Source organism: Diabrotica undecimpunctata, chromosome 1 (assembly GCF_040954645.1).
Source record: "Diabrotica undecimpunctata isolate CICGRU chromosome 1, icDiaUnde3, whole genome shotgun sequence".
NCBI classification, from domain to species: Eukaryota; Metazoa; Arthropoda; class Insecta; order Coleoptera; family Chrysomelidae; genus Diabrotica; species Diabrotica undecimpunctata.
Window position 1 is genome coordinate 198227213 of NC_092803.1, and position 18074 is coordinate 198245286.

Genomic DNA, 18074 nt, shown 5'->3' on the forward strand with positions numbered 1-18074 from the left:
ACTGTAACATATTAAACAACACATGCTATACTGTAAATTATTGCAATCGTATTCGTGCCTTAGTAATGAGCACGTAAATCAAATCAGGTGATTTAAATAATAGTTAATAATGTAAAGGTGTTATATTAAGTAATTCCCGCAAAAATAAATCCCGTCTTGTCAAAATTAATTCCGTAAAGCATTACACCTAGTCTGACCAAATCCCCCTCGTGTCAATAAACGCCTACACAGCTCTGATTGGCAACGGCAGGAAATCCACTTACGTAACAACTAAATATCCGTAGGTGAAATATAGGGCTGTAAAGTTTTCTCATAAAACAAACTGGGAGTTGCAAATCCCGATCATCGGTTTAATGTTAAGTTATGTTAAACTCTTCTTTGGAGTAACAGGATCATATCGCGCAAGTATTATAACGGTATCTAAAATATTTGATAGAAACTTTAACAAAATTGATCGGAAAAATTTATTTAGTTCTATTAGAATAAAACGTCTCATACTTTTCTATTATTGTTTTTAAAATTATTATTATTTTTATTTACTTCGTCAGTTACTTCCTAATCATTTTCTTAAGTTTCTTAATTTTTAAGCTTATATATGTATTTACTTTTGATAGTTCTTTACTATATTATCAACTCATGCAACGAAGACTGTAGTAAAACATTTTAGATAGTTTTGAGAAAATTAATTTAATAAACACTGGTTAGCAGTTTCTAAAATATCCAAAAATAAACCGTTGAAAACAAAGCTTTTGTAGGCACGTTTATTTAAATGCAGTTCCCAAAATGTATCACCAAAAATTATATTTTTTCTTCATATATTCTGTTTTTTTATATGAGTTACTACATTTTTCGTCGGAAAAATTTAGGGAAAAAATGACATACGATTATTTTGAAAGAAACATTTTAATACGAACTTTATAATTATATCTTACTACTACTACTACTTGTCGGTTGATAACGTTCTCCGCCGTTTTCCGACTTCCAATCGCCCCTTAGTCTGGTTGTTCCATAGGTCTTCTTCTATGGCCCTCTCTTTCAGTTCTTTATATTTATTCCTTAGCTCCAACGTTTTCTCTTTCAATTCTCAATTCTTTGTATGTGTCCGAACCAGATAAGTTATTTTGTTGTTAGGTCATCTGTGATTGTTCGTTTGATTCCCATTATTTCTCTAATGCGTTCGTTGGTAATCGTTTCTCTTCTAGATCTTCCTGCAGCTCTTCTCCAAAAATCCATTTCCGTCGCTTTCAGCGTTGCCAGTGTTCTTTCTTTCAGTGGCCATACCTCACAGCTGTACAAAGTGATACTTTTTACTATAGTCTCATATATCCTCTTTTTATTTTCTTTGCTGATGAAAATAAAATGCTGTTTAACATTGTGGTGGCTTTTCTCCCTGACGTATTTTTCTCTCTTATGACTTTGTCTAATGTTCCATCTTGTGAAATAGTGATACCTAGATATTTGTAGTCACAGCAGTGCAGTATCGTCTAATATGAGATATTTTTGTATATACCATAGTATTGGTGAGCGGTATCCCTATTCTACAAGACAACATCCTTGCTTTAATCCTTTTGATGTTATAAATCCTGTTGTTATTTGTGTCCCCGCTTTTATTTTCGTTGTTGGTTGGTTGTATAGCACTTTGACGGCTTTTATTAATTTTATATTAATATTCGTGCTTTTCATTGATTGCCACAGCTTCTTCAGTGGAACGCTGTCGTAGGCTTTTAGTAGGTCGACAAACAACATATGAATCTCTTGATTCCGTGCCATCTTTTTTTCTATTATCTGAGTTAAGGAGAAAATGTGGTCAATAGTGGATCGACCCGTACGAAATCCTGCTTGTTCTTCTGCTTCATAATCTAAGTATTCTCTCTCGATTTGGTTCATTAAAACCTTTTCATATATTCGACTTATAGCTCCGGTTACAGCTATTCCTCGGTAATTTTCACAATTATTTTTATCACCCTTTTTATGTATAGTGCTGAGGTATGATGTCTTTTATTCCGTAGGGATTTCGCTTGTGTTTATGCATTCTTGAAATAGTTGTCGAAGACATTCGTACAATTTGTTCGTTTCGTACTTAAACAATTCTCTTCTTCTTCTCTTCAGCTGCTGTTTACACACATTTTTAATTTCCTCTGTTTTTAATCTTATTGTCGAGCCGACTATTGAAATTCTACCTTGGTTTTGATTTTTATGTTCTTGAAATTCGACTCTTTTTTCTACCAAAAGTCCTTTGAAATGCTCTTCCCAGTCTTCCGGTTTTATGCTTTGTATTACTTCTTTATTGCTTTCTTTTTTCAATTTTTTTATCAGTTTCCAACTTTCTGTGCTTCTGGTTCCTCCTAGATAAGTATTTATTCGTTGACAGTTTCTTTTCCAAGACTCTTTCTTCTTCTTAGAGATTTTGTTTTCGTACTTCTGCTTGTTTTTTTTATATTTTATTTTATCTTGTAATGATTTGGAGCTTATATATTGTTGGTATAGTTGTCTTTTACATTTTATTTCTTCCTCTATTTGGTTATCCTACCAGTATGGTTTGTTTACCTTGGGTTTTGCTAATTATTGGCTAATTATATCTTAAATTTCACATTTATTTACATTTACATGGTTACATTTATTTCTACTCAAAGTCATCTTCTTCAGATTCGCTGCTACTAGAATTTTAGATGTCTTGGATCTTGATGTATATCATTATTCGTCTGTGTTCCCTACTTAGACTGTAAAAAAAAAGTTATGGTACAAACGCGATATTGAAGGTGGATCGCCTTTGCAAATCTCTAATAAACCTTTTAATTTCTTATCAACAGGTAGATAAGAAGTATGAAGTTTCGGCAACTCAGTGGAATGAGTTTAAAGTTGACTACGCCTACTTTTTTTCAGACATAGAATTCTTGGGGTTTCTGCAAAATCGTATTTAAATTAAACAGTATTAGGTTCTTCTGGTAGCCACGATAATTCCAGCATTTTATTAATTTTTCTTCTTCTTCGCGTACCATATCAGAATTATCCGACGTTGGCGATCAACATTGCGAAGGCTTCTCGATCTTCTGCAATATGGAATAATTGTCCTGCATTTGTTATCTGTGTCCATTCACGAATGTTTTTTAACCAAGAAACTTGTTTTCTTCCTACACCTCTACGGCCCTCTATTGTGCCTTTAAGGATCAGTTGTTATATTTTATATATACTTCCCCTTACTATATGTCCCAGATAAGACATTTGTCGATTATTAATTTTTACTGGATTAAAAGTTTCGTCCATTCTTCAGTTCTTAATTTTTACCATGTCATAAAATTTTACAAAGTCTGCTTGGGACATCTCTTTTACTGTGCACTGGGTTGGCCAGTTACTTTCGCCATTTTTATTAATGTGATCCTGGGGGATATAGACAGCACCCTGTTGTTTTTTAGGCTATCTCTATTCCTGCCTGCATACTATCTCCTTCATTCTGAGTATGTATAAATATATTCGGTTTTTTTATAACGTCTTACGACGTTGTCCGACTCCCAAACGCCACTGTATTCTGTCTTGAGTTAGGTCTTCGTCCAGATTTCGAGCGCTAATCGCTTTCCTAACTCCCAGGTTCCAGCTCTGTGGTGGTCTTCCTCGTTTCCTCTTCTCTGGAGATTGCCACATCATCGTTTTTTTAGGCAATCTTTCGTCCCCCATTCGGCTCACATGCCCATACCATATGAGCTGTTTTCTCTCAATATCCTCAACTATAGTGCCCTCTATACCCATTTGTTGTTTTATCGCTTCATTCCGTATTCTGTCGGCTTTTGATATTCTCATCGATCTTCTGATGGCATCCATTTCTGTGGCTTCGACTTTTTCTTATATTTTTCGGTTATTCTCCATGTCTCAGCTCCATAAAGTAAGCTAGTTTTAACCATTGTCTCATAGATGTTCCATTTTCTTTTCTTTGATATTTCTTTACTCCATAGAACTCCGTTTAAACATGCTATAGCTCTTCGTGCTTGTACAATTCGATGTTCTATTTCTCGTTCGTCTTTTCCACTACAATCGAAGATGACGCCCAAGTATTAATATTCGTTGCATGGATTTATTTTTTGATTGTCATCGATATCGAGTTGTTCTGCTTCAGCTCCAATTGAGAGGTATTTTGTCTTTTCTAAATTGATATTTAATCCCCATTTCTGGTATTCTTCAATTAGTTTTCTAAGCATATATTCCATGTCATCTTTGTCATTTGAGATCACCACCTGATCATCTGCAAACTGTAAAGTAAATATGTAATCCTGATCGTTCAATTGTATACCCATTCCTTTGACTTTCCTTTTCCATTGTTTCAGAGCTGCAGAGATATAAATCTTAAATAGAGTCGGAGAGATACAACATCCTTGTCTGAGACCCTTAGTAACTGCAAATTTTTCAGCTAAGAGGTTTCCGAATTTCATTTGGGAGTTTGAACCATAATATAGATCTTTGAGAGCACTAACCAATGTTTGATGTATATTTGATGTGCCCAGAACTTCCCATAGTTTATTTAGCGGGACTATGTCATATGCCTTCTCAAGATCTACAAAAGTCATATGTAACTCTCTATTTGTCACAATTTTCTTTTCTATAATTTGTTTAAGACAGAAGATGTTATCTGTACATGAACGACCTGCTCTAAATCCTCCTTGTTCTTCGTCTTCAGACGATTGATAATCTTCCTCTATCAGGTCCCGTAGTATTCGACCGTATAGTCGACTCATTGAGCTTGTGACCGATATCCCTCTATAGTTTTTACAATTTCTCCTGTCACCTTTTTTATATATTGGGGTCATATATGCTGTTTTCCATTCATCTGGTGTTGGATGTCCATTAATATATTCGTTAAATATCACCGTGATCATTCTGTGTAATTTCTCTGAGCCATTCTTTATTAATTCCGTAGTTACTTCCTCTGGTCCACTTGCTTTTCCATTCTTCATCCCTGCTATAGCTTTTTGAACTATGTTGATATCTATGGTAATATGCTCTCCCAGAATTTCGATTCTTGATGAATTCATATCTTCTTTAAATTCGCCTCTGTTCTCATTTAATAGATGTTTGTAATAATGTGTCCAATCCTCGAGATTTATGGGATTTAGAATCACTTTCTCGTTAGTCGGCTTCTTAACAGAGTTTTTAAACTTCCACGCCTCAGTGCATTGTCGTCCTCCAATATAAGATTCTATCTCTCTGCACCTTCTATCCCATATCTCATTTTTGGAGGTCATAATTATCTTTCTAGTTTTCTTCTTCATTTCATTGTATCGGTCTTTGTCTGCGTCATCTTTTGTATTCAACCACTTATGGTATAGTCTTTTCTTTTCTGTTACCGCATTTTCGACGTCTTCATTCCACCAAAGCTTGTTACTAATTTTATTTTGTTTGATTCCCAAGACCTCGTGTGCTGTTTGATGAATACTTGATATTATGTTCTCATATATGCATTTGGTATTTGTTAGTGTTTCGTCGAGTTTGGAGTCCATTCGAGTCTTATATAGTGTGCGGGTGCTCTCATGAATTAAACTGGACAGATTGTATTAAGGAAGATCAATTCTTTCTAAAAGTTGTTCGTCTTAGCTTGATGAGACACTGTCCTTTAATCTATATGGGAAAACAATTTTTGCCCTGACCATGTGGTGATCTGATCCGCATACTGCTCCTCTCATAGCTCTAATATCTCTAATGAGTATTTGTGAATTTTGTTTTACTATCACGTTAATTAATTTTAACTATCACCCAAAAACCTGTGTGTCTTTATATTAAGAATTTTAGAAGCATACGCAAACATGTAAAAATAAAACGGTTTCTATTTTGCCCCCCACAATTGTCGGAGTATAAGATGACACTTTCAACTCCTTTAGTTTTTTGTGTCCTCAGAAAGTCTAACAAGCAATAACTAATTTCATTTGGTCCCCGTCTCGCCATCTCTTCACACCAAACGTAACAGAATCCTTTATTGTTACCTATGTCGTAGACTGTAAAATTATAGGTTGCAATCTTACTTTTATAATAAAATGTACTTAAGTACATCTGATTGATCAAAACACGCAACACATAAAGTTTTCTCCTTAGTAGCTAGTCCTTTATCCACATCTTTCAATTTTGGGACTGCAACTTTGTTGACTAAGTGTTAATCATATTTTTCTTGCAATTTCAATTTATGTCATTATCAGCATCTGTATAACCCGTGCATAGTTGACACTGATTCTTTTTTGGTTTAAAGAATGCTATATTGAATTCTGAGGTGAAAATTTCACGATATTGCCGTTCACCTGCAATCTAAACTGAATTTTATTAATATTTAAATCATCTTCCAAATACATTTTCTTTGAATGTTTTCTATTCTAATGGGAAGGAACTGATGGAAACAATTTAATATGAGTTCTAACACTTTCCTTAATATCTTCTGCAATTTATTGGGTCTTACAGTATGGCGTCCCCGTATATCCTTTTCTAAAGTGCCACCTTCTCCAATTTTTTTCCTAAGCAGTTGTAACCCAGCTTTCCAATATACCCAGCGTGTTTAAAAACATCGTTTTACAAATTTTTATTCTTTTATCAAGCAGAAAATTATAGTGCCGGGAAAAATTGCGCCTTGACTCAGTTTTCTTTACTATCTTTTTCTTTTTCTCTTTGATGAACATATTATGCGATGAAATCCCATTTTCTGGTATGATCTGCTAGTCCCCAATAATTTTCAAATATTTTTTGCCTCTTATTTTCCGAAATTTTTTCCGTGCATCCATTTCTGTAATTCTCATTGAATGGTGCTTTCATGATCCTAGATGGAAGTACTTTGCCTGCTCTATTTTCATGTTTATTTCCTACATTAAGTTGTTTTTTAGCCTTATTGTCTTTCCACTCCTGTTGATATCTTACACGCTTTCTTCCTTTCGTGTTTGTCATTTTCTTTTTAGTTAAGTTTTATTACTACTATGTTGTTTTTCACCTTCTGATTCAGCATTATCGTCCATAGGAACCTAATGTGGATTCTCATCAGAACAGTCGGAATTTTCGATATCCTGATAGTTGAAAGGACATTCCTTCTCTGCAATTTCCTTTCATGATAAAATCACTTTCTATCTTTTCTGTTAATTTCACGGGTATTGGTGAAGACAGTTCTCATACAAACATATTTCTCATAGTCATAAGAATTCAGATATAAACCTATTACCTACTAGGTATTAATAGCTTTTATGATGACGAAATGAAATTTGAAGTATTACTAAAGTAATAATATTATTGCTTTTGTATCTATACTTACCGGGGTCAGGTTGTTCACTAATTTTCTTAGCTCCAATATACGTTTAATTCTATTCATATTTTAAACTTCAAAAACTCTTCACACAAAGCTCAAGCAAATATTTATCTTGGTGCATAACCTCAAAAAGTTATTCTCTAAAATGCAAACAAGTCAATAGTAACTCAAAGAAGACACAGCACAATCTCAACATTTTGCAAAGAAAACTAGTAACTCAATATACGACAAATATTTTTAAAAATATATGATGATTATGCAGCGAAGATTACAGTAACTCAACTTAATGCATTTTTTGTTGAAAATGTGATTTTTAGAGTTACCACAAGATTTTATGTTACCGATATGTATAAAATAATTCAGAAGAAGGTAAAACTTCCAATTATACAAAAATTGAGTTACTACAGTTTTCGTTGCATGAGTCGTTATATAAGCTATGGTTTATTTGACTTCATGACTACAATTTTATTTTAACATTATTATACTAAAACTAGAACATAGTAAAAACTGAATCAATGTTGGTTGTTAAATTAAATTTCTACTTTGTGTTACAAAAAGAAAATCCTTCTGAAGTGACGCCTCAGGTGGTATAATTTTCTCGGTTGTTTGTACTATTGATTCTAACCAGAAGCAATGGACGACAAAATTTCGCTCTAGCCTTATACTCAACTTTATGTGATTGTTTGCGAAACGACGGTTTGGCTTCGTGCATCATCCTGGAGTAATTCTTAGAAATATACAACTCGTACAAATCTAGCTTATTATCATAATCTCACATTTAACACGTCCTTGCTTAATTCGAATAAAAAAATTTAGATTTTAGTGTGACACAGCCATTTCTAAGATGTAATATAAATACATAACTAATGTCAAACTAGAACTATAACAAGTCTTTAATAATATCCAATCGAACAGTTGAAGGAAAATTAATTTTAACCCTCCTTTAGTACAGCGGGGCCCATTAGACCCCAACTCGCAACAAAATTAAAATACACTTTTGTGCACTTTACTTTTTTAAAATCCGGCAACATCATAATAAAACAAATTTATTCATTCATAAGGTCCAGGCGCTCACAATAAATATTCTTTAAAATATATTAAATCTACAATCGGGTTTTCCACTGTACTGTAATGAAGCAAGGTGACAGGTAAAGGAATTAGTAATATGATTCTACTGATATTTATCGGAAGAAATCAATTTTCATTATGTAATGAAGGTGAAAGCGTTATGAACGTAGGAGCAATACTTTTAAATTTACTCTCGCTAATATAAAGCTATATACTATTTTGCAATATATAATACTATATTATTTAGATATACACGATATTTATATATAGATATACACGAAGTACAAAACATCGAATTCTCCAGAATCCCGAGACACCTATATATATCCCGAGACACGAATTGAAACAAACAAACAGGTCAGCATACCTTTTATCTCCTGTGTCTAGTTTAGTTAGTAAGTGAATATCTGTGAGTGGTATCTGTAAGTGGAAGGTATCTGTGAGTGGTGAGTATCTGTGAGTGGTAGGTATTTGTTAGTGGGAGGTATAACCAGTAACCAGTTAGAGTTCGTATTCTTGTAGTGGTTGAATGCTTTACATGGAATTAAACAGTATTCGTTATGACTTCTTACAGTAAACACTTTCCTGCTATCCCATTGAGTGCATTTTCTTCCGAATAATTACGCGATTTTCCATTACAGTATCTTCAGTATATGAAAACATCAAACTTACGAGATATTGAACATAAACTGTCGGATAATGTAAAAAATAATCAGCATATTCGATCGAAAATTACTCGTTGTTATAATCATTGGGATTCCACCGAATATTCGGTGCGTTCGGTATACGAACGGTGCGACCAGAATTCTCATTTCTTCTGGTAGGTGGTGAGGGTGTACGGTCAGAACTCTTACCACTTAGCTTACCATTGGAGGGGGTAATACCAATGGTGGGGGGTATACGAACGGTGGGGCCAGAACTCTCATTTGCCCTCTACTAATAGATATAACTAGTTACGAAGCTACAAAGCTTAAAAGCAGCAATTAGATCTATATTAACATGCACGGCGGAGACAAGACCTGACACATCTAAAACTAGACAACTACTAGAAACAACAGAGAGGAAAATATTTCATCGAATATCAGGAAAAAGTCTGCTGGATAGGGAGAGAAGCGAAAACATGCGAAAAGTAGAGCATGCAATATAGAAGATATAAATGAATGGGCACAAGATAAGTCACCAAATAGACGAAGAAGTATTGGAATACTAAGAAAAGATGGTAAGGTAATTTAAACAATTTCGGAGGCTAATATTGAAGAAGAAACAGGCTTTAAAGCCTACAGACAAGAAGGAAGAAGAAAAAAAAGTTATAGATATTACTTTGAATGTATCTATATGCATAAATTTATTTAAATAAACATTTATTTTTCAGAAATCTTATGAAAGGAGCAAGCTTTTCTCTTGAAAATGATGGAAAGAATTTTTGCTTTGAGGGAGAAAAAGCAGACCACAATGAAAACGACCAGGACCTTTCTGAAAACAGCGATGACGAAGAACAAGATATTATTTTAAATGAACTAACTACCGAAGAAGTAGACCTTAACGGAAACTCCACAGAGGGGGAAAACAACGAAATAATATTATAAATCAAAAACCAGGAACTTCTCATGATTACTTGATGTTGTTGCTACTTGGAAGTGCTTCAAATTCATTGAAATGTTGCATTTACTTGTTAAGTACACAAACACTTATTTTGACATTAAAAAGGAAAAATATTCAGAGTCCAGTAAAACAAGTTATACTGGCATTTATGAAATGAGAGGTTGCATCGGATTGCTATTCTTAGCAGGGCTTTTCAATGAAAATAGGTTAAACTTAAAATATCTTTAGGTAACTGATGGAACAGGTGTGGAAATTTTTCATTTGAGTATGACTCTCCAAAGATTCGGATTTCCTCGTAGACAAGTGCAGCACTATGTAGGCTCTAGTTATTACGATTTTTATTAATGTAATAATATGACTCTTTCTTTCAGACATCTTAGAAAAAACGCCTCCAAAAAAATCAAAAAAATACTAACAAAAACCGACGCAAGCCAACAAAAAACAAAACAACTTTAACAAAACCCCAAATCCGGGTACGTAGGGCCCGAACACTTGAGCTAGCTGAGTCTCTGAACTGAGCCTAGCCCAGAGCAGTGCCTTGGAGCCCAAGCAAGCAATTTTAGTTACGCGGGCAAGTCAGTAGATGATAACAGGATTAAAGCACCTCACGATAGCTTAAATTTTTAATTGATTAGGGTACCATATTGATGGTCTATTATCCGGGACTCCCACGTGAAGAGCACTTGTCTGATAATCGCGCATCAGAGTGTTACGGGGAAAGGAATGCTCTGGAGCATTGGAGAGTGGTTAGGGGATTCCTGTTTTACCCGAATTAATACACCTCGCTCCAATTAATTTTTACACTCGAACGTCTTTTTAAGGAATGAAAAAGTGTCACAGGCTGGGTTGAATCAAATTGCTTGTTTGCCTCTAACTTGCTTACGATTTGACTATATACATACACAGACCGAAACACAATGCTTTAATAATTTTTTGGATTGTTGTTGATGTTCATTCACGCAATATTTTAAAGTACGAAATAAAGATTTTTACATTGGCTGATTCCAAAACATTTTAGGCAATAAATATAGAGGTTGATCTTGGAAAGCAGCCCGTTTCTATTTTAGCAATTTACCATATGGTGTGATAAAAAGATTAATTGATCCAATAAAAAAACACAAATCGTAATGTGGCCCTAGATAACTTGTTAAATAGTTACAATTTGGCTATAAATTTATTGAAATATTGTAGCACAACAATGGTTGGAACTATTCGAAAAAAAAAAGGTGAAGTGCTTACAAAATAATAAGTGTGACAAGGCGTGGAGCGTGGCCAATATCTGTCCATATTTGCTTTCCAAAAATTACTAAGTAACTAGTGTCTCGTACCTCTCAAAAGTAGACACCGTACAAGATTGTGATAGAAACAAGTTTTTTTAACAATTGGATCATGAGCATAAACGAAACTAAACTAAATAGAAAAGCTATTGGAAAAAATGCAAAGGACGATCACGGAAACAATGGATAGAGAATGCTAAAGTAATTAAAAGTAAAGAAAAAAACCTAAAAGCCATAATACCTTCTTAGCCACTTGCCAATGATACGGCAATCTTGGCAGTGGATATTGACCCTAATGTAGCAACAAAATCATTTAGTCCAAGTACAATACTAGCTTAAGCGATGGAAGATCAGTGTTAATGCTAACAAATCAGTACAAATTACTTTTACAACAAGAAAATCTACATGTTTACAAGTTTATATTAATAATACTCCCATTTCTATAAAACCAGTTGTCAAATACTTGGGATTGCATCTAGATGAAAAACTTATAAAGACCACGCACATTAAAACTAAACGGAAACAACTAGATCTTAAACTAAAAAATATGAACTGGCTATTTAACAAATGGTCTCAGTTATCTCTTGAAATAAACTGCTCCTGTACAAATCTATACTCATACCAGTTTGGGCATATGGAATAGAACTATAGGGCTTTAGTTAACCTTCAAATACGAAGATACTTTAAACATTTCAATCCAAAATACTCCTTATGATCAGTAAAGCTCCATGGTATGTATTTAACCAAACATTTCACAATGATCTGGACATCCCATTACTTAAGGACATAATAAAGAATCATTCGATAAGATATAACAAACGTACCACTGATCACAACAACGAACTGATAAATAATTTATCCCAACCATCTGCTGAAAGAAGATTGAAGAGGGTATGGCCAGAAGACCTACCGCAATAATACTTAGAGAACCGTCACTGGATTGTAACTAACTAACGTTAATTTACTTACAGGCTATTTACTTTTTACTCTGTGTATAGAGTAGATTGTACAATAAAAAACAATAAAAAAAAATGATATGATATATTGACCCTTTTCATACAACTGGTCCATATACTTAATTTATACATTACGTATAATAATGTAAAAAAATCTTTTTCACATTCACGTTATGCCTGTGATAAAACTTTCATATATTGGAATAAAATTATGCTGATTGCGTCACTGTTGGTAAAAAGCGTTTTCCATTTTAGAAATCCCAAATTGTTTCACATTTTCATCGCTTAATTTAATAGAGTCGGCATACCAGACTGAAAAGTGCTTTTAAATGAAATTCAGTACTCGAAAAACCCACTACTAGTGACTATCAACGTATATTTCGTGATATTTCGAAACTTACGATTTGATTATTTTTTATTATTAACATTAGTGGAAAGTAAGTATTGTAATGTACTGAGTAAAAAGGTGGTTATAAATTTATCGTTTTGATAAAGTAAATTGAATTAAAATGGTTAATTGAATATTCGTTGTAGTAGTAAAGAATTTTAGTATTGTATAACTTATTGGCTTCGTTTACAGGCTAATTAAAACAGGATTATTGGCTTTAAAGAAATATTAATGGAAGTCGACTAATACATTTTTGTGAACAAAATGGGCATCAATGATTTTGAGTTCTTTCAGTCCAATCGCTAGCCTAGCCAAACTTTGTTTAGTTGGTTTTTCTTCATTCATCTTTTATTCATACAACTGTCTATGAAATCTAAACGATTTATTGGTTTTATTTTGGACATTATAAAAACTTTCAATTAACAAAAAATAAAAACAATTAATGGACTACATTGAACGACCGGTAAGTTAGATTTTTGACAAATTTATGCCAATGCAACATATGAGTTTGTTTTTCAACAGTTTGTTTGTTTTGATTTTGTTAATTTTGATGGAAAAATTAAAATTTTATTTCGACAAATATAAAATTTTAATTAAAAAAATTGTCCGTAAAGAATGGGTTTCTGCTGAAATCAACTGAACTGTTACACGGCAACAATCATGTCAGTCATAGAAATTTAATCAATTCGTTAACTAAATAAAGAGTCGATTGAATTGTGACGCGAAAAATATTTTTAAAAATAGTTTGTAGGTATAGTTTAAAATGTATTTGAGGTTCATATTTAAAATTATTCATGTTCAGTTACATTCGTTCAAATTATAGTTGAAATTTTTAAAAGACAACCAAAATTAAAACTACACCTTTGGCAAATCAGCTGCAATGTTTTCAGGACACAGTGAATAGGCAGTAAACATTTGCTTTCAACTAATTTCAGAAAAATTCAGATTCATTTAACCTGAGGATCTAGATGGTCTTGGTATCAGAAAACTTATGTCAATCTATTTTGTTCCGTTTTACTATAATTTAGTTCATATTATTTTTCGATTTTATTTTATTTAGATTCTGTGGGGAATTAAACAAACAATGTAATATTACGAATTATTAGTAATTAAATTATCACGAACTATTCCTTCGATAGCTCTGGTAAGATAAATGAACTTTAACTCATAGGTGCGAATAATTATCTAAATTTAAATGGTTGCAATAAACAATCAAAAACAATTTAAAGGTTGAGGTAAAACTAGGTGAAGAACTTACCGCTAATTATCGTGATTTGCACTAATTTACGAAACAATGAACAAAACGAATTCAACATGAATGCATCGATGCACTAGCGGGTGCGTCTGTCCCTTTTAACGACTAAAACTCTTCCGTCTTTAGCGAGATGTATTCCCGAGCCTCAGCGGTACTATTAGGATCGGATGAATACATGAGAGGAAAAATGTAATGATTAATTTATACAACCATATTTGAATTTAAACAGATTCATACTTGTAATTTTAAGTTTTGGGTAAATTTTAGTTTCCAGAAGTCTATTAAAAGATTAAAATATTTATTAGTTTTACATATTTCTGGGGAAAAGTTGTTTATTATAATCCCTCCCTTTAGAAAGTATGTACGCGGCAAATTCGTCGGCTATTGTTGTCGCATCCGCTGCGCCTCTATATGGTTCTGATAAGGGCAATATGAATGATTTTGTAATTTACGTTTTTACCCCAAGGTAAAACTATATAGTTCTTAGTAACGCCCTCCCCTCTACGAGGGATTTCTGTTAGGCATTTGTAATGTATTTTTATTAGGATCGAACGAAACTCAGTTCTGTAAACATGTATAGTAAGCAATAAATAGTTGAAAATTATGAAAATTGTCGTCGTATATTATTTTAATCAAATAATATTTTATAGCAAATCACGGTAAACTAAGTGGGTCAAGACATACTTCTTTATAAAATTTCTTTTAGAAATGAAATGCTCTGAAATGCCTCTGAAATGAAATTGGGCAAACCGATCGACAAAATGTATTTTTCGAGTGGAGACCAAAACAAGAAGCTCTACAGATGGACTGACGACCTAAAGCATGTTAGCAATAACTGGATGTAAGCCGCAAAAGACAGAGACAGATTAAAAGAGCTGAGGGAGTCCTATATCCAGCAGTGGAAGCATAAAGATTGTTGATAATGATGAAGATGATGATATTCTTATTTAAAAGCTAGATTTCATATCTTTAAATTCCCCACGTTAAAAGTGGCTAATTCATATGTTTATCTATCTGAAAATCACTTTTCAATAATTACTCCAGAATGTTCGAGAAATAGCAGAACGCTTTTAAACGATCGATTTCTGAAGACTTTTATTTAATTTATTGCATTTCTAAAGGAAGGGATGAATTTTGAATACGCAACACAGAAAGAGTTGATGAACTTGCTAAAAAATAAGCAGATATGAAATACTTCGATCCTTAGCCGCCATTTGAACTGTCCGAGCGTACTGTTTAACAGCTTCTTTAGAAGTTTTATTTCAAGACCAAAGAAATAACACCTTTGAGCTAGAAGAAGAGGTAAATGATAAACCAAGAATATTACAGCAGGAAGGTTATTCCGCAATAACACAGTTAAAGGATGGCCCTGATAATATACAAGCAGAACGACTCAAACTAATTGACAACGAATCAATAGCAATAATCGCAAAGATATTCAACAACATATAAAACTATTGAAAAAGCCAACAGAATGGCTGAAATATGAGTTTATTGCACTTCAAAAAAAACCAGGAGCCAAAAAATGCAATAATTCATAAGAGAATGTACAAGCTGTGTGAAAGTCAAATTTCATAGTCAATGAATAGGAACCGAGAGGTACTGACCACCATCAAATCTCGAAAGTTACAATTCTTAGGACATATTATGCGAAATGAATCCAGATATGCGCATCTTTAAACCTTCCTGCAAGGAAAAATATTTGGAAAACGAGGTCCAGGAAGAAGAAGAACATCTTGGTTAAAGAACCTCAGAATCTGGTTTAATACAACATCTGTTCAGCTTTTCCGCGCTGCTGCAGATAAGATAAAGATTGCCATGATGATTGCCAACATTCGTAACGGATAGGCACGTCAAGAAGAAGAAGTAGGCAATAGACCAAAGGGGGCAAATAGTGTTTTGGAGACTACCAATAACAGACAGAGAAAATAACTGCGTATATACTTAACATTGCTATTTATATTATAAATGGAGAAAAAGATAGAGACACGGAGGGAGAAATAAAACTGTTAGTTAGAAAACATAGCGATAATATGCAATAGGTGCATAAAAACACACATGTTTATTAAAATTCTTATTTCAATTACCCTTAAAAACATTAGATCTCCGAGTTACTGTTGACATCGACTTTACTGGGGTAGTTGCACTACGTACTTGTTATTATTTTGAATTCTTTACGCACCACCATATAATATACAAACCATTTCGTTCTAACTACAGCTTGCTGGTTTCTTTGTTTGTTGCTAACACTAAAAGTAAAATGCTTGTTGAATTTCAAGCCATAATTGAGGTTGCGTTAGATTAGAATTGTGCAAATAAACATATGTACACATATCATATATCGCGGTGTTAAGGTCTCAGATGCGGACGCTGTATTTGCACAATTATTAGAACATATCGTACCCATCAGGAGTGTGATAATTGCCTTTGTTGTGGTTGCTGAGATAATTAATATTTGAGAGATAATTCGTAAACATGAATATGGCTAATATTATACAATTATATAGAAGGATACTAGATAACCCACGTTCGGCAATTAGGATGAGTATAATTAACCTACCCATAATGTCTAGTAGAATAAATTTTATTACGGTGTTAACTAATAAATAGTTTGATTTATATAAGTTATTTCTTATAGGTACTCAATTCATGAGGGTTTAAATTCAGGGTTGAACCTTAGATTTTGCGTTGCAAAAAAATTAATCTACATATCAATCCGAAACTTTGTGTATGAATTCCGTGCTGTGTTAAATTCTTCCATGAATCTTCTTCTTCTTAAAATTTCCCATGAGCTTGTAGTCTTTAATTCGAAAAGTAGTATTACAGTGCTGACAATTTTTTTGTGAAGATGATGCCCTCAGTTAGCCATGTGTTAGACGAGTATGTCATGTACGCAATGTCCGTTTGATTAACATTTTTTTTTAGATAAACTACGACAGGTAAATATTCACTGCAGACAGAATTTGATGAAGAGCTGAAGTAACTTTATTCCAGTGAATTCTCCAGGTGTATAGAGTAAGCTTCTTCAGTTTGGCTTTTAGATCGTTGCAGATTTGTATAAAAACAATGGTGTCCATGGATGATGCAGCTTATTTGGCAAGAAAATCGACTTTTCGTTTTATTCCCGACATAGAATAGTACCCATATACAGCTGATAGATGGAATCAGTGCATATGCCATATGGCTACGTGTGTGTTTAGATATTATTGAGCATATTTGAAGGCATTTGAAATAGCTAGAAAATAACTAGTGTGGATACTACACTAAGGAGAAAATTTGCAGAGTTAGATAGGCTGTAGCACAGCGGTTACATAATATCCAATCCCACTTTCAGTCTTTGATGCGTCAGTGTAAAGAAATACCACTGGCATTTTTGTAAGAGAAATATCATTTGCGAGTATGTACGGATAATACGGATTATGTATTGGAGAGGGTGGAGTTTTGGTTTCAGACAACCATATACATTTTAATAATGGTTGTAGAAAACTCGGAAAAGGGTTTATATAAAGGGTTGTTATGGGGTTCATGTGATAATGAAATTAAAGGATATACTGGATTGAAGAGGTTGAAAAAAATTACAACACATGAGAGCAGATCGCCTAATCACTAGAGGAGGTTCATAATAAATATTTTCTGCCCGACTATAATGGAATGCTCTAAGATGTAAACGGATCGCCATATTCTGTACTGTATTTAGTAAATTTAAAGTTGATTTAGTTGCAGACATATAGATGAAACATCTGTAGTAGACCACAGATCGAATTAATGATCTGTAAACTTTCAGTAACGTAGTTTCTTCGCCGCAATGATAATTTGAGAATGTTTTAATTATATTTAACCTTTTAGGCATATCCCTTTAGTTCTCTGAAAGTGTTATTTCAAGGTTAATCTTGAATAAGATATTATCCCCAATATTCTACAATTATCAACAACCAAGAATTTAAAATTATTGTCAGTAATTTCAGTGTTAAAAAAATTAACTCTTAAGCTAAATTAAATAACTTTGGATTTATAATAAAAGAGGGTAAGTCATAGACAATTCATCAGATTGCAATCTTGAAACAAATTTTGGAAAAAACAGTGAAAAATGTTCAAAGCAATGAAAGAGCTAGGAATACCAAATCAGTTGGTAAATTTAGTAAAACTAACTCTTGAAAAAGTTGAATGTAGAGTACGAATTCAGGGGGAACTGTCTGAACGTTTTAAATCAAATAACAGGCTGCGCCAGGGAGACCATCTCTCGTGTATACTATTCAATCTGGCTTCA